This window comes from Thermobia domestica, chromosome 1 (genome assembly GCF_964235325.1).
Source record: "Thermobia domestica chromosome 1, izTheDome1.hap1.1, whole genome shotgun sequence".
NCBI lineage: Eukaryota > Metazoa > Arthropoda > Insecta > Zygentoma > Lepismatidae > Thermobia > Thermobia domestica.
Genome location: NC_137454.1, coordinates 25,900,383 through 25,924,617, shown reverse-complemented (window position 1 = coordinate 25,924,617; position 24,235 = coordinate 25,900,383). Strand labels below are relative to the sequence as shown.

Sequence of the window (24,235 nt, the reverse complement as noted above, 5' to 3'; positions counted from 1 at the left end):
TCAAGGAACTGACGACTTAGCATGTCTCAGTTGGCCTCCACGGTCACCGGATTTGGTACCCTGTGACTTCTTCCTGTGGAGTTTCGTCAAAGACAACGTTTATGTACCACCACTCCCACAGAACCTGGAAGAGTTGAAGAACCGGATCCGTACTGCCATAACATCAGTGACGCAGGACATGCTTGCCCGAGTATGGGAGGAATTTGAGTATCGATGTGATATTGTTCGTGTCGCTGATGGAGGACACATTGAACATCTGTAATTTGAACTTTGAACTGTAATTTGAACTTGAGAGGTTCGTAAATATGTGTGTAAAATTTCACATTCGTATGTCTTAAAGTTTAATAAATACATGCATTCGAAATACGTATATTCTTTTTGAAACAGGGGGTAGTTCAGCAACATCGTGTCCGTGGATTTTTTCGGGTATTCCTGTTTCCTCACACATTCTCATTCCACCAATTCTTCCATCCTCATTCACTTGCCTTAATCATCCGTCCCTTTAGCCTAATGGTCATAATCGTGGGACGTTAAACTGAAAGAGTTCATTTCATATCCATTTCTCATTGCATTCTTCTAAAATACTTATAAACGACTATATTGGTAATCTTACTTCATAGAATTGATAGAGCGCCCCACGTCACGGCATACGATTCGCTTACAGTATATTAGTATGGTTCAGGTCCCTCGTTAAGCTGTAGATGCACGCATAGGCCCGTAGCCAACCCCCAAAAAATGTAGGGGGCCGATGGAAGTTAGGGGGGCCCGACCCAACCACATTATATAGTTCATTTGCAAGCATACCGTGAAAATTTTAGGGAGGCCCGGTCCCCTAGCTCCCCCGTGGATACGGGCGTGTGCACGCCACATATAGCCTTGTTGCTGAATGGTTAGCTTAATTCAAAACCGATCAACGGAAAAGCTCATTTACAGGCGTTGGATCTAAGATGTTTGCTAATTTGTTAACCATGATAACTGATGTCTAGATTCAACAAGAATGCAATGAAAAATGCCCTTATGTTGGTTAGATAGTCTCTAACGATCAGAAGAGTGAAAGTAAACATCCCGCCAATATTTTTCGGTTTGCAAAGAGTTATTTACCTTCTGCCAATATGTTCCAGTTTAGAATATCTATTTATCTCCCACCAATATGTTCCAGTTTGGAAGATTTCCGTCAATATGTTCCAATTTGAAAGATTTCTTTACCTTCCACCAAATGTCCCGGTTTGGAACTGCAGAAATATGGCAACTGTACCTTCAGATCAAAGGAGATAGATGATCCATGAAATATTTGGTAGAATGAGAATGTGGAACAAAGCGGAAGAACCCCGAAAATACCCACGGACACGAAGGCAAACTCACATGGTCTCGAACCGAACCAGGGATCCCATGCACCACAGGTGAGTACACTTATTACTGAGCTACTATGTCCCTCTAAAAAAATAACGTGTTACAATGCATGGGTATTTCCATTATTTTGACAAATATCTGTATATGAAGTATGGTCTATAGTTGCATTCCTACAAAATGAATTAAATTCTAAGAATAAGGTTCCTTTTATAGTACCGTACTTCTTAGTATCTGAATTATATGATTGTATAACGAATATTGAAAACAATAGCCATATTAATATCAAAAAGAAAAAAAAAGTCCTATTCGTTTTATCTGATACCATAACCAGCACTTCTGTTTCTTATCATACCTTTTGTCCTGTTTTGTTTGCTTTGATCTTTTCATGTGAATCTTTCTTTCGATCACTATACATTTATTTTACATTAAACACAATAATACTAATAAGAGAAATTAAAAAAAAAGAAAAAAACGACTTATAACCTTGCAATGAATAATCGTGGTCTTGATGACGTAAACACAGTTCGTAACAACTTTCAAAAGCTGCGAACTTGGAAGTTCAGTTCAGTTCCGTTTGGAACGTCGAAGCAGACACACATTCGATCAAAGAGTGCTTGTTACAACAGCTGAAAACTGAATGTGTAAACAACTCGTGCGTTGAAGCTTTTTTTTTTTTTTTTTTTTTTAACTTCATTTTTTAATTTTGTTTATCTGTTTGTGTTAAAACTTCATGTTATTATCTCTGCTGAGGTACGTACTGTGCAATCATGTTAGTAACAGTGATAAATATTAGATGTTTTTGTAAATGTCTTTTTAAGATAATATGGCCATTTTGTTACCATTTTCGAAACTTAAAATATATGCATCTTACGTAAATACAGTACTTTTTAGGCACGGGGGTACTTTCCTTCGCTGACTTACAAGTTTGTCTAAAAGTTTACAGTCATCAACAAATTAATATGCCTACTCTAATTATTGTTACCGAACAAAAAACGAAGTGAAAAGGCTTTTCTTTCATATAAATAGAGAAAGCAAAACTCTTCGAAAATTTTCGCTGTTCCGTCGTTTGCTCGGTTCTGAGCTGAACTAGTACTTCTCGAGTACGTACAGAACATTCTACATTGAATCTCTTGCCTGTGTTTCTGTGACTCTGTTCTATATGACAAAACAAGTTTTAAATTTAATGGTCCGAGATTATGCTCTGCAAGTGAAAACAGGGGTTAAAAATTCTAATGCCATTGGCCGGAAAAGGGGAGTCGACCATATGTTATCTTGGCGCGGGAGAGTAGCTAAAATTCTTAGACCCTCTTTTATCCCACTTAACAGACATTCATGTATGAAATATTAACTGAATACTGTATAGGGCAGTGTTCACCAAAGCCCTAGAAGCTCGCGGGTACATTTTCGGTAGATCGCGTTAACGCTCCGGTTGGCTAACCTTGAAATGTAAGTTTATAGGCAATAAACAAATGTGAGATTTTTTTTTTTTTTTTTTAAGTTGCTAGTTCTTTTGGTTAGTAGCTTAGAAGCTTTGTAAGTTTGGCGAACACTGGTATAAGATTACCAAATGTCATGAAATGTAAGAAAGGATATGTGATAAAAAAAACATTTTATTTACAAAATGTGAATAAGTATGATTACGTTCTTATATTTTAAATTAGGAGGCAGGATGGCTCAGTGATAGAGCGCTTACTTCTGGTGCATGGGGTCACTGATTCGATCCCTGCCCAAGTAAGTTTATGGTGGACAACATAGTGTCGGGGTTTTCTCGGTGTACTGTTTCCTCGCACTTTCTCATTCCACAAATTATTCCATTATCATTCATTTGCTTTAATCATTGTCTCCCTTAGCCTAAAGGGCTTAATCATGGGACATTAAACCGAAGGAAAGATTTTTATCTTTTGAATTACATTTTCTTTACGCAACTGTAGACATATTTGGGTTAAACTTTAGAATACACGCTCCAGTTGTGCAGCCATAAGTAGAACCGCTTTAAAGCGGTATAGTAGAATAGGGTAGAATAGATTTAATTTTTAGTTTAGTGTCCCTTTGAGCAGCGAGGCTATATGAGATGTGGTCTTACAGCTCAATGTGAGATCCGGACCACATGAGCTCCCGCCTTGAATCGAACCCGGGTCTCCCACGCCCAAAGGCACGTACGCTAACCGCTTAGCCACGAGGGAGCTATAGAGTAGAATAGGGTAAGGATAAATAGGATAGAGTAGGGTCCGGTTATCGTATGATTAGGGGAGTTTGGACCTTTTTTTGTTAAATTAAGACAGTGTAATTTCTCGTGTTTGCGTAAGCATACTAACTAAAGCGGCCATTGTAAAGATTACTCGCATATTTTTTAACAATAAACGTCAATTTCCGTTATACCCATCCACTGACATTATTTGTTAAGTCAGTTGGGTGCCACAGGAGGGTTTCAAGCTTCAGATTGCGCCCATGAAACTTTTTTTTGCGAGGGGGGAGGGTAACAGAATTTTTCATTGCATATGGCACAGTCGAACTTGAATTATACTATAATGATGCTTTTAAGGACGAAACTGATTAAAATTTGGTCTACAAATCAAGTTATCTTGGTTTTGTTACAACTAAATAGTGTCTTATCTACTACTTTTGTTTTGGGAAAGGGAGAGAATGGTAAATTTTGGAGATGATTCCGCCCAAGCACTCGGACAGATGGGCATCTCTAATTATATGTCTTTTTTTCTGTGTAATATTAGTAGACAAACGAATTATGAGCTGTGTCCACTTACTACATACTTCCTTTATGGTCGATAGATACCAAGACAGGATGTTTCAAAATGAATATCGGTGATAATGCTTTGTATAAATATTACAATTAACTTTACAATTATATATAATACATCAAATGAAAGAGCAGTTCAAACAGTTTTGTTTCCAAGCATGCGCATGCACTGTTTCCTCTGTCTGCCGTTAGAAAGCGCTAGTAGCAAAGATGGCGACTAGTGAGAATAAAGCTTTTCGTGTTTTACATTTTGCAAAGACTGAATCTGTAGTTACAGTGGAATCGTCTATGTGGAGAATTTTAAGGAGACGCTAACAACTACGTCTTTACCGTCAAAGGTCTAAAACCAACCGGCTACGGTTTATGTGTCAACTTTGCAAATGAAATGTTGCTTCATGACGATGAAGATTTTCTAGATCATGTCGTCTTCAGTGATGAATCGACATTTCACCTAAGTTGCGATGTGAACACTCATAATGTTCGCATCTGGGGGTCAGAAAATCCCCACTAGATGGTAAGGTTGCAACGAAACTCCCTTAAATTGAATGTGTTTTGTGTCATATCGCGGCGGAAAGTTTATGGACCTTTCTCGCCTATCAACTCGATGGTTACCATGTGACGAATGATGCTCTCGTTGAACACTTGTAGCAAATACTGAGTTGCTGTTTCATTTGATGCAGAGGCGGATCCAGGGGAGAAGGGGCGATCGGGGCAATTGCCCGCCCAGAAAAGGAGACTTTTTCTTATTTTATATATAAGCAAAACCCATTCCAGAGTTTGGAACTCTTAAAAGTAGCTCTAAGTGGCAGTATTACAACCCACCGCCCCCCAGAAGTCCGTCCTGGATCCGCCTCTGATTTGATGTATTGTTTATAATCTTACGTTAAATGTAATAAATATTACAAAACCTTTAAACTCCGATATTCATTCTGAAATACCCTATATTTGTAAGAATCGAGGTTAAATTATATATTTCAACTTTTCATTTTTACCCGAATCATTAGAAAACACGGCCAATTTCATTATTGGAGAAAAATCCTTCTAGACGCTTGTTTTGTTGTTAAAAAGGAGAGTATGTCCCGGTAAAAGAGGACATTTGGTAACTCTAATAGTGTATAATGGAGCATATGAAAGGGAGGGGGCAGAAGTAAGCATGAAATATGAATGAATAACTCTAATCATTTTTATGGTTTGTTGAAGTTAAGCGTCCCTCTTCAGCACCAAGGCTATACGAAACGTGGACCTATAGTTTAAGATGAAATCTAGACTACCATAATACAGTGTTTTATCCTTAAAGTTGATTGATGCTTTTTTTAATACCGAGACTATATGAGATGAGAATTTCGTCCTAAATGTGATTCGAACCACTACTCGGATTTCTATCTGAGGCCACTGTGATCAAAGTGAGGAGTATACGCACTGGAAGCACGAGCGCTAACCACTTGCCCATGGAGTGGTGAGCGCTCTTCGTTTTTAGTAAACAATTATATTGTTTAAGAGGCAGCAGGGATGAATTATGATTCATCTTAAGTCACTGGTCTTAATTCGTACCAGTTGCATCCACTCCTGCTGCCTCTTAATACCGTTCATCCATTACGTCTTCTTCTCCCTCTTCTAAGCTTTCCTTCCACCATTAATTCCACTACCTATCTCAGAAGGTAGTATTTTTTCCTAACTGTTTCCTTTCATTTCTCAATTGTCTTCAAATATTATTTTCTTCCTGCCATTCTGATCGCATCTTCATTGACTCCCAGCTTCATTTAGTTGATTTTTACTATTCTTCATTGTAGACCAATACCATTCCAGTGCTTCTAGTCATTTATAGAGCTATTTCCGTACATCATCATATTCCATAAGAAATATTTGATGAGTCTCTTTTGTAACTGGGGCCGCGGTGGCTCAGTGGTAGAGAGTTCACCTCTGGTGCTTGAGGTCCCGGTTCAAACCCTGCTCCCGCCAAGTGAACTTTGTGGTGAACAAACACCGTGTGCGTTGGTTTTCTCGGGGTTCTCCCGTTTCCTCCCACTTTCTTCATTCCACCATTTCATTCATCTCTCATTACTGTCTCCTTTAGCCTAACCGGCATAACCATGGGACGTAAAACTCAAAAATTTCATTTCATTTTTTCTCTTTCGTAACTCTTCATTTAACGAGTTCAAAGATATCGGGCTTTTCATATTCCTATAAACTTCTTTGTCCCCAAAAGATTCAGGCTTTTCATATTCTATTTTGTTTCAACAGATACTTGTGCCTATAATCTTCTTTGTCACAAAATATACCAGGCTTTTCTTGTTCATATGAACTTATTTTTCTCACCCATCAGTAGATACACTTTTTTTCTTGTTTCTATAAATTCCGTATATATATATAAAAAAAGAATTCTTTCGTTCCTATAAATTCTTTGTTTCAAAAGATACCACGGTTTTCGTGTCCTTGTGAACTTATTTGCCTCATAAGATACCAGCTTTTTCTTGTTCCTATAAATTCTTTCTAATCTTTATCCTTCATTGTTCATATGCCAGTTCCTTTGCTTATTCAAATGCAATGTCCCTTTCCAGTGCCGAGGTTATGTGAGACCTAGACCTACAGTTTAAGGTGAAATCCAAATTTTCAAAATGCTCTCCCACCTAGTATCGAACTCAGGACCATGTGACCAAAAGCACGTGTTAGTCACTAGACAAGTAGGGAGGGCAGCTTATATTTAAGATCTTCATTACTAATTTTTCTTAAATACTAAAGTTACAATAGAATTTCTAACTTCATTGGCTTAAATGAAGTAACTTACTTAGAGGGATGGATACTAACAACTCAATTTATTCGACACAGGGTAAAGATTATGCGCTTTAGTTCAGTCATAGAAATAGATCAACACATAGTAGTACATTTGAGGATTTATAGCTAAAAGTCACATCAGTTGAGCGCGTTCTACTGTTGCAATTGGAATAAGAAGTAATGACCTTTTACAAGGAAAGTTGTTGGTGGGAACCTTGAGAAGAATTTCATTGAAAGTAAAAAGCTCGCCAACCTTGAGGATGAATTAACTTCTTGATTTCCTGATTGCAAGGTCGGTCACTGGCTTTGGTTACGTACAGTGATTAGATAAGTTAGTTTTCCCAAACTTTTAAATTACATATGGTTATCAAAATAATGGGAACCCCTAAAAGCGCAACTTATCCGGACATAGACATACAGAATACTCCGTGGAACTAGGGATGTGCACAAAACAAGATTTGTGGCTGTCTCGTCTCGAAAATGTGCTCTAAAAGTGATGTCTTGACTCGAAAAATGTATATTTTTCTATTGGAAGAGCCGTGTCTCGACTCGAATTTTGTCAGGAAAATCCCATTTCGACTCGTCTCGTGCGCATTCCTACGTGGAACCACAGTTAATGTGAAGAACAGCTGTGATTTGTCGCGTAATGCAAGGATAAAAGAGTATAAATCATGAGTGGCTATCGAAGGAATATTCTATCCTCTTGCATTACAGAACTCAGTTCTGTCAGCGAGGATGGGGGACAGCATCTGCTGCGTAGTTTGAGCTCCAGAAATGACTAAAGGTGTTCAATATTGTTGAGGTCTGGGGATTAGGCGGGCTACGGTAGGTGTTGCAGTTTATTCAGGTGTTCATGAATTCACTCATCAACAAAACTTTGTCATTGGTCAGAAAGGCGTGAACAATTAAAACGTTCACACAATCACAGAGCTGCCACCATGTTTCACAGTAAGACATTTTGAAGTATAATTTCTTTGGACGTCTGCGGTACATAAACAAACATGAAATAAATCAGAAAATGGAATATAAACTTCTGAAATATTTCACAGAGCAACTAGGCTGTTGTTAACATCCTTACATTGGGTGTTTTAAAAGAAAATTCTTTAAGTTATTAAATCTATATCCTTTGGAAAGAGATGTACACCAGTCGACATGAGATTACGCCAGGCACACACAAAGAAATTTTTGTTGGAAGGAGTGTCTCCAAAGGTTGGAGCGAGTCCAGATCGGGTAGACCTCATGATTGCGATTATGATGCAGACAAAACAATAGCATATTATTTAAAAAGACTTAATTTGTTGGAGCATCGGAACCCCCATGGTGCATTCTTGGATTACATCCATTTGGTCAATTGTAGTTCTAGTGGTAGGGCCTAATAGTTGGAAACGACAAAAACATGCTTATAAATATTTTTTATTTATTTATTTATTTATTTATTTTTTTTTTGGTTGCTGTTACAAAAATTTCTTCTAATAATCAACGAACTCGATTCTATTAGCCAGGGCCAGATTTAGGGGGGTCCAGGTGCACCTGCACCCCCCTTTGTTGGAAATATACACTACCTAAAGTGAGAAGCTAGCAGTGAATTTTGCAAAATCAATAGTTTGTCAGTTTTCTGAAGGTTGAAATAAAAGAATTCATCGAGAGCAGAAGACACTTAGCATTTCCAAAGGAATTCCTCATTCACATTATAGATGCCTAAAGGCATTAAAAAAAAAAACAAACTCAAATTTAATTCAAATGCACTGGGGGGTGCACCCCCCCCCCCCAGAGAATCTTGGATCCGGCCCAGCTATTAGCTATTTTTCTTTTTAAATCTATGCGTAAGTTTAGATCAGCGTTTCCCAAACTTTTTCAACTTGCGGCACACTACGGGTGTTACTTGGATTCTCGCGGCACACTTAAAGATATTATTTGTAAATATAAAACACAGTGGTATTTTTTCTGTGATTATTGATCTCCTGCTCACAAAGAAGAAAGCTCGAATACTGTTTTTTCCCTGTGGTAAATCATTATGCTTACTTTTCATTTTAATTTAAAAATAGAAAACAATTGCAATGAAACATTGTACTCAAGTTTTTTTTTTTTTTTTTTTTTTTTTAATACGCTTTCTTTTTAAAAACTGTATCCAACCTTTTACTAAGAAGAAAAATCACTAAATAACGAACGAACAAACAAACCTCATTTACTTTTAGAACACAAATGTAGGAAATTTGTCGAAAGGATTGAATGATATTTTAAATTTTCAAGCTACGAAATAGTCTACAACAACAAAGAAGCAATAATGGTCATCATAACAATGACAACAAATACTTTTTTCAACATTAGAAATGTACAGAACAGTAACACGGTATGAAACTTAAAATTGTAGATTCATAGTAGAGGTTCATAGTAATCTATATATATAAAAGAGAACGCACAAAATCCTTTGTCCGCTCATCACGCTAATACGGCTGAACCGATTTCTTTCATTTTTGGGGGGTTGTTAGGATTTGGACCCTAGATGGTTTTTATCATATCACTTTAATTTTCAATTAGCAGTGTCTTGAGATAATTGACCAATCAGGTGTCAATACGTACAAAAAATCCTTTGTCCGCTCATCACGCTAATACGGCTGAACCGATTTCTTTCATTTTTGGGGGGTTGTTAGGATGTGGACCCTAGATGTTTTTTATCATATCACTTTAATTTTCAATTACCAGTGTCTTGAGATAATTGACCATTCAGGTGTCCATACGTACAAATCCTTTGTTATTAGTTCATCATAGGTATAAAAATAAACGTACTTATATGCAACCCGCATGACCCTGTGACTCGGCGGGTTAACATAAATGACAGGCGCTATAAATCACTTGAAAGCGAAAAAGTAAAAATTATCTAAGTAACAAAGTTTATTGCGTTCCGGGATGACCGCAGCGAAGCGGGGCGGGTTGGGGTGACCGCAGCGAAGCGGGGCGGGTTAACATAAATGACAGGCGATATAATGTTAACATTAGTGCAATCTTCTATGGTTTTTATCATATCACTTGAAAGCGAAAAAGTAAAAATTATCTAAGTAACAAAGTTTATTGCGTTCCGGGGTGACCGCAGCGAAGCGGGGTGAACGCTGCTAGTGTGAAATACAAATATACATTTTCCCCTACTTTTTACAATTTGATTGCTATAAAATTAATAATTTTGTTTCGATTCCTTGCGGCACACCAGCGGCCCATTCACGGCACACCGGTTGGGAAACGCTGGTTTAGATGGACCACCACTTGGCTGATTATTGAATATAAACTTTAATGGAATTGATTGTGAATTTAAAGACGTCCACGGTTGGAATTCCTTCTGAATTACAATGCAACATCGGATAGCGTCCACTGCGCCTTCAGCGGTTTAATCTTCTGTACTATTCACTTACTTGCCTCTGTCGCTACTTCCAGCCCCTACACTTATCAAAGTGTTACGATACAAATCTTCTCGTATAAACATACCCAGTAAAAATTGAAAGTCAGTACTAGAACATGATATTTTAACATTTTTCTTTCTTTTTCTTTTCTTTTCTTTCTTAGGGGCCGCGGTGGCTCAGTGGTAGAGCGTTCACCTCTGGTGCTAGGGGTCTCGGGTTCAAACCCTGCTCCCGCCAAGTGAACTTTGTGGTGGACAAATACCGTGTGCGTGGGTTTTCTCGGGGTTCTCCCGTTTCCTCCCACTTTCTTCATTCCACCATTTCATTCATTACTCATCATCACCGTCTCCTTTAGCCTAACCGGCATAACCGTGGGACGTAAAACTCAAAAATTTCATTTCATTTCTTTCTTTTCTTTTGTAGGTGACTGTTTATACCTATGTTTGCGGTGACTCATCTAAGCTTAATCTGCACTTAACGTTAGTGCAACGGAAAGTCGTTAATAGAGCACAAATATGTAAAGCACTTTTTGTGTATGTGCACAAGAAACACTTTATTTGCAGCTATGTTTGTGGTGGCCCCCTAAATTTCACCTTACCAAATAGAGTAATACAACTGCTATGCTACCCCGTGCCCAAACTTTACTAAAGGTATGTAGGGATAATTAGTGCAAGAATTTAAAATTTTAAACATTTATAACCAGGGTGGATTGATTTAAATCAGTCCGATTTAAATCACGATTTTAATCAAGATTTAAATCACTTGAGTTTTTTAATAAAAATCGTTGATTTAAATCAAATTCCGAAATAAATTAATTTAAAGTGAAAGTAAGTAAAATCCCGTTTCTCTTCTGTTATTTCGATTATTGAAGATAATAATCATAATACAATGAGACTCAAATGTACGTAAGCACAGCATGAAAACGAGTATCATGTAGAGAACGATCAGGGAAAATCCCGTTTGAACGGGCAACGGGTGAACCTGGTTTCTTCTCTTTGCAACACAGGGTTTTAAAATGTCTATTCCAACGGCGAAATCACCATAGACATTTAAGATGAAAACTCTTTTGTGTTCACGTCTATTTGTTTGAGGGGTATTTAGAGGAGTCCGATCCCCTCTCCGAAACAAAAACAATTAGATTTTAAAATTTTGGGCGAAATTTATGTACTAAATACATATAAGTTCCTCGGGAACGTAATACGACAAATTTTGGATGCGTTAAAATATCGAATAATACTTTTGATAAAGTGAATACTTGACCCCATTGCAGAACATGCCGTGATCTGCGATGTGATCGCAGAAAATTTGCCGTGCCTGTGCAGGAAAAATTGTCAGGAAATAAAATAGCCAACAGAAAAGTATAAAAACGTGCCTGCTATGTATAGATGTCTTAAATGCATGGACAACTCGCATTTGAACTATTTTTCACGTCACATAAGGCATATTTTTAACAGTGTTTCTTCTGCTGGAATTGATCATCTTGATTTTTTTTAAATTTTGGAATTCCTGCAGAAAATTTTTGACTTATAAAAGCTCATCGCATAAAGACAAAGAAAGTTCTGCCATCGGCTAATAAATAGGATCAGAAAATGGTATTCACGAAGAAATTAAATATCGACTGAAAACAGGGAATTCGTGTTATTATTCAGTTCAAAATCTCTTATCGTCGCGAATTCTGTCGAGGAATTTGAAGCTTTGAAATATATAAAACAATAATTATGCCTGTTGTGCTGTATGGTTGTGAAACATGGTCGCTTACGCTGAGGGAAGAACGCAGGCTGAAAGTATTTGAGAATAAAATCCTGAAACGAATATTCGGAACCAAAAGGAACGGAAATGAGGAATGTCGAAAACTTCATGATGAGGAACTGCATAATTTATACTGTTCACCAAATATTGTTAGGATCATCAAATCTTGGAGGCTCAGGTGGGCAGGACATGTAGCGAGAATGGAAGAAAGTAGGAACGTTTTCAAAGATTTAACTGGAAGTCCAATCGGAAAACGACTATTAGGAAGACCCTAGGCGCAGATGGAAGGACAATATTAAGATGGATCTCGTAGAAATAAGAATACAAAATAGAAACTGGATTCAGTTGACTAAGGATAGAAGTCAGGAGAGCTTTTGTGAACACGGCATTGAACCTCCGGGTTCCATAGGTCATAGAGTGCGTTAGTTAATTTTAGGGGAAATTTATGTACTTTATATGTAGGCCTATTTCGTGCCGCTAGCTAGTTCCAATTGTTTAAAAATATGCCCCTGCCAAACATCAGCAACTTTCGTGAAAAGAAAAGTGTTATGTTGATATACATTGCTGTACTTTTTCCTTAATGCTTAAGAAAAATTGTTTGGGATTGAAATAGGTTAACGATTGGGAATTCATTCAAAATTAAAACCCAATACTTTCACTTAAATGGCATAATTAACATTTAATATTAATTCCTAATGTTTTTTCTTCAGTTCGCGACTTGTATTATACGAAGAAAAAGATTTGATTTAAATCAAAAAAATCGATTTAAATCAAAAAAATCAACAAAATGATTTTTTTGAAAAAAATCATGATTTTTTTCCACCCTGTTTATAACTAATGGTAAACTTAGCGTGCACGAAAACTTCGTACCTAAATTTAAGAAAAGTAGTATTACGTTTGACGCCCCAGTCTCACCTGCCTATTTCTGTCATCGTCCTATTAATGAGTTTTGAATGCGACTAGCAATACATATGTTGGTGTGTACTGACTACCTAATGAAGAAGAGAACATGCCCGTGACGAAGCGATAACATAATTGTAATGTAAACAACACTAGTTAAGTGGAAATGCATTCTAAGCATGGAAATTTTCTTGTAAACAACCTATTGGGGAAATTGACAGTGGACTTCGTAACATATGATAAAAAAATCGTTTTAATTGGTATATGGATGTTAATTGATAATTAATAATTGTTATTCATTTGTTTAATTATTAATTCTATTGTAAGAAATGTCAAGTGAATGTTAACGCACTAAAATCAGCAGTCGAATACCGTGATTAACTGTTAGAAAAGTAATTGTATTTAGGTTACGTATACAGGGTGTTTCAAAACAACACAGACAACATTTGGGAGGTGACTCCTGACACCAAGATAAGACAAATAGTATAGACCAACCTGGGTGCACAAATACTTCCTTTCGGTGTTATAAGCTGCCGAAAACATGAAAAATTGAACTTTAAAGGTCCATAGCTCCAAAATTATGGGGTCTACCGTAGTCGGGTCAAGACTTCACTTACAAACTAGTATGTGCCCTATCCAAATATCCAAGTTTCAGAATGTTGCGGTACTTCCGCAACAATTTTTACAGAGGTAGTTGGTGAGTACTTCAAATTAAATACCCGTAGCCAAACTCCCCATATAAAAATTATTGCGTTCAGTACCTAAGGATTCTGAAATATGTATTTTTGGATAGTGCACATATTAGTTTCTAAGTGAAGTCTTGATCCGACTGTGGTACGTTCTATAGTTTTGGAGCTATGAGCCTTTGAAGTTCATTTTTTCATGTTTTCGGCAGCTCACAACTCCGAAAGGAAGCATTTGTGCACCCAATTGCAAATGAAGTGTTACTTTTTGTCTTATCTTGATGTCAGGAATTACCTCCAAAACGTTGCCGGTGTTGTTTTGAAACGCCCTGTATTGTCGCAAACAATATTGAGTAAATCCTCTCTTTTACAGGATTTTCGAAAATTCTGGAATCACAAAGCTCTATATTCTCTGATTAAAAAGTATCCTATCTCTGTTCCCTTTAAGTAACAATCCTGACAATATCAAGATGTCAGTCGTAACGCCCAAAAACAGAGATGGAGCCACGGTGGTTTAGTGGTAGAGCGTTTACTTCTGGTGCGTGGGGTCCCTGGTTCGATCCCAGCTCGTGCCAAGTGAACTTTGAAGTGGACAAACACTGTGTATGTGGGTTTTCTCGGGGTTCTCCCGTTTTTCCCACTTTCTTCACTTCACTATTTCATTTATTTCTCATCATCACCATATCCTTTAGCCTACCTGGCATAAGTGTGGGACGTAAAACCTAAAGACTTCATTTTATTTCAAAACCAGAGACGACCTGAAGATACTTTCCAAAAGGCAGGGGGAAGACCGAGACACAAGCGTAGTTGTGAATCTACACACATCTTGATACACGCATCAGGTACACACCCAGAAGTTGTTTGTGTGGACTTTGTGGTGGACAAACACCGTGCTCGTGGGTTTTCTCAGGGTTCTCCCGTTTTCTCCCACTTTCTTCATTTCACAATTTCACTCATCTCTCATCATCACAGTCTCCTTTAGCCTAACCGGCATATCCGTGGGACGTAAAACTTAAAGATTTCATTTTATTTCCAGAAGTTGTTTGTTGGGGGCTCCAAAGTTGAAAAATTGGAAAGAGTCCGGACACTACGTGAATACGGCCCTGGTGTAGACAATACAAAAGTATATTATTAAAAGAAGTTGTGAAGTCTTTGGGTGTGTCTGGATCCGGTGGGTTACCCGTGGATGCGTCTTTGGTATGCATAGACATGTCTTAGGCCGATATGTTTAACCTCGCGAGTCCGGTTTGCAAGCTCAATCAATCTTTAACTAAATAAGTGGGCACAAGTCCGTGTCAGGCCAGAGCCAGAATCTTGAGCGCATGGCTCAAATGAGGCTAGTGAGTGCAAACATGAGATAAGGGTGAGCCTCAATGAGAATAGCGAACCAAGCCCTTAGTAAGGACGAGCTCAACGAATTTAATCAGCACGATACTAAGTTATCACAAGTCTCATTGAAGAAAGCAAGCCAGAGTTCGAAAGGGTGCGACTCTGAGGTAGTGTCATCCCTGTTACGGTTGGAGAATGGGTCAATCCGTGCTAAGTGATCGAGAAAAACGGAAAATTGTGCTCGACCATCTCCAAAAAATCTAATTTTTTTTCACCAATGTTTATCCTATATAAGAGTACTTCAAAACCACAATTATATTTTTCAACATCGCATGGCGACGAAGCGGCTGCCGCCATTTTGCGTTTTCTCGATTTTAAGCGTTTACGTTGTTTTGAATATCTCAGCATCTATTTGTCCTACCAAATTGAAAATTGCTGGACGTCTCCAAATTGTGCGAAGCTAAACTTTTGATCTCTTAACATTTTTGCCTAAAACCGCTTGAAAGGGGTGAAATCAGGGCCTATAGTAGCAACATTTTTGGACATTGAAGACGTGTTTGGGATGAGGAAGAAACTGACGTAGAGGTCAGTTTCTTCCGTAAATGTAGTCCGGGGTCATAACTTTATACTCATAAATTTGCAGAGCTGTAGTTGCTCCCAAAGGCCTGAAAAATTATCGTAAAGTTGGGAAATTATGCCAATTTGGCACATTTCACTGTCCAATATCTCCTATGGGCCTGGATAAAAAAATCTGAAATTTTAAGAATAGTTACTGTTTTAGTATACCATAACACAACAAAGCGCGTTTTGTGTTTTTGAGTGGAAGGGGGTCAAAGTATTAAGGAATGATGCCACTCTAGGGTTTGTGCTTTGCTCACAAATTCAACTGGAAATTCGTTGTGACGTAAAATAAAGTAGGATGAATGGTTAGTCCAGTCAAGGTTCTCAAACTTGTTTCTTTCCTCTAGTTGTGACTCAGTCTTATCACACCCACAGCAGCAGTGGTGAAAAATGGCGCTATCAGCAAAAGGCCAGAAAAGTCAAAATGTACACTTGACAAAAAGTCCGTAGTACGCATTGCTCTTGCTGCTTGCTATATCAATTATATTTAATCATGTTTATTTTTGTTTTAACTGTCAAGTCATGCAGAAGACTGTTGTCCTTTTGTTTGATCTACATTCCACAGTTAGTGAATACTCGTTCGCTGTAAAATACAGCTGGTATGATTTTTAGCATCTTAATTTGGACCTACTAGTAGTACGCGAGTGGTCCAACTCGATCACTGTCTGGAACTCTTGGTAAGTAGCTTGAAGAATAATTCAACATAGTATAAAACATTTTCGATATGGAACTCGTAATTTGTGGATTGAATTTGACGCTGCCTGTTCCAGTAACACTTACCTGATGGCTGATAATTGTAGGATTAGTGAAATCTCCTGTTTCAGGTAGAAAGCTAGCAAAGACTGCACCCACATAAAATATAAAAGGAGATGAATTTGTCTTTGCAGTAAACACTTATTAAACAAACTTTGAAATGACTCAAACTACGAAACTATCCATTGTAAATTTAGAGGCGTCAGTTTGTTGAAGAGGAAAACGGGGCTGTTGACAAACTTCAGCATGAAGCTCTCCCCGAAAACATGATTGTAAATAACTCAAGTTACGGAGTACTGTTGTGCACTAAAACAAGTTTAAGCAAATAGCGTTGTTGCTTCATACAGTTGGGATGTCTTGGGTTCGAATGCGATAGTGAGCCATCTTGACTGAAGTTCCTTCAAGTTCCACCAGGTGAATTACGGGATGGTTCTTTTAAAATAGAGAGTTCATTCGTAACTATGCAGTGAGCGCAGGGATGCAATAACCACTTGCCCGGGATGAGTGGTTCATCGATGCGGGCGAGTATTTAATATCATACCAAAGGTAAGTAAATTATTTCTATTGTGGGATGTGGACTAGTAGCTTTTTTTCTTGGGCGAGTAATATTTTGTTTCTTATTTGCATCTTTGGGTTATCGTATGCGCGTTTGGCGTGGGAGACCAAGGTTCAATTCCCGGCGGATTCCACGTTAATGAGTAGGTCCCGTCTTATAGAGCCTAGCTGCTGAAAGGGACGTTAACCTCAAAATCAACTCCCGGTCGCGTAAAGATTGGACTAGTATTGTTCTAGTATCGTTGGACTAGTTTCGATTCGTGCCCTTTGGGAACAGAACAGAAATACATTTCGACATGTCGATTCTGTTTACAAAGTTGAAAGACATAATTCGGTGTTTTAATTAGAGAACCGAGACACATTTTGATGTAATCGTTTGCAAATATCGTTAACTTGAGATCGTTACAAGCTGAAAACAATGTTGAGCAGCTGTGAAATGGCAACTCCATAGAAATAGGGTTTTGAGATTGAATCAAAGGCCAACTCGCGAGACCAGCACAATTTGTGAAGTGGGAGCACAAATTTATATATCTTTTCATGTTTACCTCAGTGGAGTAATTTTCTGGATAACTTTTTTTTGGGGGGGGAGAGAAAGGAAGGGAGGATACGGGGATATCAAAGCAAAAATCACCGCAAAAATATCCAGATCCTAAGCAGGCCCGTATCCCCGGGAGGCTAGGGGGGCCGGGCCCCCCTAAACTTTGGCTGCCCCCCAAAAGTTTCACGGTAGGCTTGCAAATGAACTATAATATGGTGATGAAGTATAATATGATTGGGTCGGGCCCCCCTAACTTCTTCCGCCCCCCCTAAAGTTTTGGGCTGGCTACGGGCCTGATCCTAAGGGAGCCCAAGCAAATCTTTCGGGGGCCATTTGGCCTCCCATCGGGGTTAGCGCCCATGGTTTACTGTTCTAACGCAACCACTAGCATTACTACTGATACTACCATTGCTATAGACGCCTAATCATTGTACACCTTGTCTCAAAAAGGTTGAGCGCATTCTTTATTGCTGTTTCGAGGCAAAAATTTTCTAACTCCAACTTCGGGTATCTTCGGGAAAAAGTAAACCAGGTTCGAACCTCCAAGCCAACCTTTGCAATCGGGAAAAATCTTGCAGATGTGTTTTTCTTCTTTTAAATATAATAACACTTGTTACCAATTATATGTAAAAAGCAACATTGATTGAAATACTTAATCATACAATATTTCGAAACTTTGTATTATGTCAGCACACGCTTGTTTGTCATTTTGCTCTCCATACTTAATGGAACATTTAGATACGTAAACGAATCTTTCCATATGTAAAAGAATGGTGAAAGTTAAGATATAGAACATTACTCTCTCCTGAGTACTAAAATAAAAGTTAAAGTAGAACAAAAACAGCGTTTGCAGTGGATATGAATGTAATTATTATCTTAAATACCCCTATATACCGCTAGAACTACTTTTCGAAAAGCGCTTGTGTTAGCTCAGTGGTACGCCGTTGGATTTCAAATCGTAAGGTTGAGGGTTCGATTCCCATGTGGGCCAATGTTTTTTTTGTGAAATTCTATTTTCCGCAATGCATGAAAAATTATATAAAATAATTACATTAAAATACGTCAGTTGTATATATATAACATATAATTATTGCAGAACATAGTGATTATTATGTTTAAAATATAACAGGTGTTCACAGTACGTTGGTATTCTATGATATATGTGAATGTTAAATACAAATTAAGAAAATAATAACATCGCAATAAATAAATTATGTAGTGTATTTATTTGCAGGTATTTGTCATATAGAGGTTACTTCTCAACATTCGTATTACAGCATGTCATTGATATTCTTGAAAAATTATCCGAGGCATAAAAAGAGGGTATAAACAGAGAATCCAAAGTCGGAACGCTCGCAAGAAATTCATGAACCCTAAAGGTCACGTGAGCAGACTGGAATTGTCCTTATGAAGCATGCCACAGCAGAAGGTCTTTACATAGGCAGAAGGCTTTTGCAATGTGGAAATGGTGATGCCTTTGGTCGCTCTCTCTCACTTTCTCGCTCGCTCACTCTGTATTTATATATATGAAAGTGGATGTATGTGTGTGTTTCGACATAATTCTGATATGTCTAGAGCAATTTTAACCATATTTCTTACAATCTGGAAAAGAATACTGTCGGGATACATATTAAAAATGCTAGAAAAGGATCGATATTAGTATCGAATCCATAGTTTCGTGGTCGCTTAGGTAAACAGTTCTACTTTCAATTCAAGTCCAATTAAGCTCCCATTAGCATCCAGGGTGGTTATATAGCGACAAAAAAAATATCGAAATCAACCGATATTAGAGTCGAAGGGTAAGTTTTCAGTGCCGCATTTCCCATTAGTCCAACTAGGCCAGTGCCTAGAGGGCAACATATTTGAAGAGCGCAAAGTTTAAAATTTTAATTTTTTTCGTATGAAAAAGTTTTAAAAATCGAGAGCAAATATACTATTTCATGAGCAATCCTCTTTTACTATTCTAATATATTTAATGATAGCGTAAGAAATCTGAAAAAAAAATCAGAACATATTTCCCATTTATTTTTTGCTACGTAGTTGTAACTGTAGCATCTAGTGAGTGGTATTTAACTGCAATAAATTCACTAATTAAGCATATTCGAATTAAGTTTTATTTGTAAGTTAGGGATCAAGGGGCGGAGAAATATGTAGTTATTGGGGGCGCCGAGAGCAAAAGTGCGTAGGCACGCCGAGCTTCTAAATGCAGCACTGTTCGCTAAATTAATTGGTAGAAATTTTAATGCGATTTTAGACCAAATTTAGTCCTAGCGGTGGCGGTATCCGTTTGCTGTCCTAGGAGGAATGAAAGAGGCTGACATCAAAATTATAAAAAAAGACCTACATTAGTGTCGAATCTATAATTTTGGGGGTCTCTTAGATAAAGAGTGGCACTTCAGATGCCATGTAAGTTAAGCCCTCATTAACACAATGAAGGAGTTTGTGAAATTTGCGACATGTAGAAATAATTGAAAATGACCAATGTTAGTATACAGTACAACCCATATCTTTCGTGGCCGCCAAGTTCATTGGGAGCAGTTCTGATGACCTTTAAGTTTAAGTTCAACTTCCAGTAGGAGTGAGATCCCCCAGCACATCTAATAAGGAGAGTTGAGTTGTTGAGTTGATTTTAGTTTAGTGTCCCGTTCAGCAGCGAGGCTATATGAGACGTGGACCTACTGATTAACGTGGAATCTGAACCACATGAGCTCCCGCCGGGAATCGAACCCGAGTCTCGTCTTTTAAATGAAACAAGACATGTTAAAATCAAAGATGGAGTGGGTCAGTGGGTCGGTTGGTAAGTGGGTGAAATGGGTCAAGATTTGTGAGTGGGTCAGTGGATCGTGGGTCAAAAGGACGTGACCTACTGCGAAACACCACTCACCGTGACTCACACGGGCGCACCGGGTGGCCACCCTTTTAGTCCAAAAATATTTCGTCCAAAGAACATTTCGTCCAGAGACATTTAATCCAAAGACATTTGGTCCAAAAGACAATTCGTCCAGGGATGTTTAGTTCAAAGCACATTTCGTCCAAAGAACATTTGGTCCGGTAACGCTTTGGGGTCAAGGGTTTTTTTCTATTAGAAGAGTAAAATTGATTCATATAACATTATGACTCAGTAGCTTCTTATTTCTAAAGGAAATTTGAAGTAGAGATTTATTCCGCAATTTTCATTTCGATAGAACAAATAATGCTGAGATATTCAGAAAAACGTAAACGCCTGAAAACAATATGGCCGAACAACAGGAGTGAGGGAAAGGTTGCAGTGTGAAGTATGTTGCTGTAATAACTGCTAACATGACATCTAAAATTTTCATGTTGTGAATGAAATAGTTCTAAAATAAGTACCGGTAACTAATATTAATGGAGTTTAAATTTGAGTAAGCTAAATATTAGTTATTCAAACACTTGTGTTAGAAAAGTGAAAAATTATGTGTCAAGTATCTTTGAAGAAATACTGAGAATAGAAAAATACACATGTGTGAAATATATTCTTACATGAAAGACCTTACTTTACATAGGGTCTCTAAAATGTCTACCCACAATTTCATTTGCTTTGGTCCACTACTTCCTGCGCTATTACGGTAATATTTACTTTTTTTTTCGGAGGAGGCCTAGGCCCCAACAGTGTTTTCCGCACAAATTAAAACACGTTTCGTTTATTGTTTTGCGAATTGTCCCTATACGAGGTTTCGTTGCAATTCTCCATACTCTTTAAGAACCTCTGACGTATAATTATTTGCACTTTTGACATTTCGTAATCAACAGTTTAAAAGGTCCGTGATATACGCAACCGCTTTTTTTTTTTTTTTTTTTTTTTTAAAGGAAAATACGAAACCCAATTACCTTAATTTACGTCTACAATATCTGTTCACAGTTCCATTCAACTCTGTACACTTCTTCTTGCCTTTTAGGCCTCAAATTTCAAAATTTTGGGTGGGGGATTTTGTTCTTAAAACTGTTTATCCTCAGAAAATAAACTCGCATTCGTTTATTTTTTGCGTAATGCCGTTCCAATGTGTCGTTCCAATTCTTCATGTCCTTTAAGCACTTCTGACATACTGTTATTCGCACTTTTGATATTTCACGATCAAAGTTTTGTAGGGGTCTGTGTCCCACCCAAACCTTTTTCTTTTTTCAGGAAAATACGAACCAGTATTCCCTTATTTTATGTCTACAATATCTCTGCACAATTTCATTCACTTTGGTTCATTTCTTGTGACCTTTCGGGCCTCAAGTTTCAAACTTTTGGATGGGGGCTTTTGCCCCTTAAAACCGTTCTTCCACAGAAAATAAAAAACGTATTTATTTATTTTTTGCGTATTGTCCCTACTCAAAGTTTCGTTGCAATTCTTCATGTTCTTTACACACATCTGACATACAATTATAAGTACTTTTGATATTTCGTGATCAAAGGTTTGGAGGGGTCTGTGCCCCACGTAACCATTTTTTCCAGGAAAATACGAAACACGTATTCCCTCATTTTATGTCTGCAATATCTGTGCACAATTTCGTTCACTTCGGTCCACTTCTTCTTGCCTTTCGGGCGTCAAATTTCAAAATTTTGAGTAGGGGTTTTTGCCCCCCCTAAAACCATTTTTCCGCAGAAAAACACGTATTCGTTTATTTTATGTGTAGTATCTACCTGCCTATTTTTTTTCAAAATTGGAGTGTTACACTTGGGAGGTATTACTTGTGAGTCATAATGTTATATGCATCACTTTTACTCTTCTAAGAGAAGCAATCCCTTGACCCCCAAGCGTTACCGGACTAAATGTTCTTTGGACGAAATGTGCTTTGAACTAAACATCCCTGGACGAAATGTCCCTTGGATGAATTGTCTTTTGGACGAAATGTCCTTTGGACCAAATATCTTTTGGACGAAATGTCCTTTGGACCAAATATCTTTTGGACCAATTGTGTTTTGGACGAAATGTCCTTTGGACCAATTGTCTTTTGGACCAATTGTGTTTTGGACGAAATGTCCTTTGAAGCGATTATCTTTTGGACGAAATGTCCTTTGGACGAAATGTCTTTTGGGCGAAATGTTCTTTGAACCAATTGTGTTTTGGACGAAATGTCCTTTGGACCAAATGTCTTTTGGACCAAATGTCCTTTGGATCAATTGTCTTTTGGACGAAATGTCCTTTGGACCAATTGTCTTTTGGACAAAATGTTCTTTGGACAAATTGACCTTTGGACCAAATGTCCCTGGACCAAATGTGTTTGGACTAAATGTCTCTGGACGAAAATCCTTTGGACGAAATATCTTTGGACGAAACGACCCCCAACTACCCACCGCCCCATTCTGTTCAGCGCATTGTAGACAGCATCTTCTGAACACTGGTGAGCTTGTCTACATTTTACTTTCAAGATCTCCATTTTTCTTCTTTTTTCATTTGTTTCTAATGAAAAAAGCTCAGGCATTTTTGGATTTTGATATTTGCAATTGTAAGAGTGGCAATAGCAATAGGAGTTCAATTTTGAGATACAGCTTGTGAGCTTTTAGAGGAGCTAACTGCTGGAAAAAAAATTGAATCACCTGTAATATATGAATTATTATACCTAGTATGATAACTTCCCTAGTATAAAAAACTGAAAGTAACTATGTCTGCGTGATTATCACGGTCAAATTGCAAAGTCAAATGAAACGACATTTGGTATATAATCAGGCCCCAATCCCAACTGGGAAGTTATCATACGCGTATCACTTTCATTATAACACATATACTTAGTAGGGAGTAGGTGTCCGAATTTTTGCGAGAAACTGAGTATCTTACAAGCCGTTCAACTTAAAGAGCTGAAATTCAGTATATAACTCTTTAATAAAAATAAACAGAACGTGTCCTGGCATTTTTAAAAAATGTGTTTTATGAGCGAAGGGGGGGGGGAATTTTCTATATATTGGAAATTGGTAGTGGGTTGATTTGTTGTAAAAATTATCGAAAACGATTGATATTAGTTGAGGAACTAATTGAGGAATGAAAACTACAGTTCTTTTGCATTTTATACCCACTGCTTTCTATTATAATAATTGCTGAAGCTGGTGTTTAATATATGGATCGTTCAGAGCATAAGGCAATCAAACCATAAAGTTGTGAGAAAAATTGACATAACATTTGTATTCCAAGCCTAATTTCATGGGCATTTTAAATTAGTACGGCATGCTTAATTATATGGAAAACTAGTTTTTCTTTCTTTTTTTCTTACGTTGGTCTATTTTATCTTGATTTGATACTTTCAAATTTCATCCTGTTTTCTACTGAAATGTATATGTAAGCCAAGAAAGAAATAATTATATATAATAAATTTAAATTCATCTTAATTTGAAAGATGAGAAACACTTTACCATTGTATATCGTAAAGGTCAGATTCACCGGTATTGTAACACAGCGGTGCTTGAGCGATTGACGGTAGGAATTCAAACTCCGATAAGTGAAAATTTCACAGTCTTGTTTTATTTCAAGTGTAACCTCTTTAGTCAATGGGGAGAAGGACGTGGATCATGGGTCAGAGTTGATTACGTTGGTGGGTCGGAGTTGGTCACAATGGTTCAGAGTGGTTCATAGTTGGTGGTGGGTCCATTCTGTATTCTACCATTAATTTCATAATTCGAAATCACCCTGTCCTTTAGCTTAAAGACACAATCGTGGAACGTAGAATTTAATATTAGTGATGTAATAAGCCCATAATGGGTCGCTTCTTGTTTTACCTTGGTGCATTATACTTTTGCAATGGTAAGACAAGTTTTTACCTCTTCTGGGTAGTTTCACAGTTTCACATTTGTAGAGGTGGTCACGGAGTTTTCAATGAAGAATTTATTACCATCTTGAAC

General features: G+C 37.6%; 1 protein-coding gene across 4 annotated transcripts in view; it reads left to right on the top strand.

The window, feature by feature from the left end:
* The first annotated feature begins 1,909 nt into the window (after positions 1 to 1,909).
* Positions 1,910 to 24,235, top strand: part of LOC145683840 (choline/ethanolamine transporter flvcr2a-like) — an 87,276-nt gene continuing 64,950 nt past the window's right edge. The window contains exon 1 of one of the 4 annotated variants that reach the window (XM_081755438.1): positions 1,910 to 2,100. The gene's annotated coding sequence lies outside the window, so the exon portion shown is untranslated. Of the gene's footprint in view, positions 2,101 to 2,776; positions 2,797 to 15,962; positions 16,229 to 16,829; positions 16,851 to 24,235 lie in introns of those variants that run through there. The other 3 variants (XM_081755462.1, XM_081755446.1, XM_081755454.1) reach the window with 3 other exon arrangements.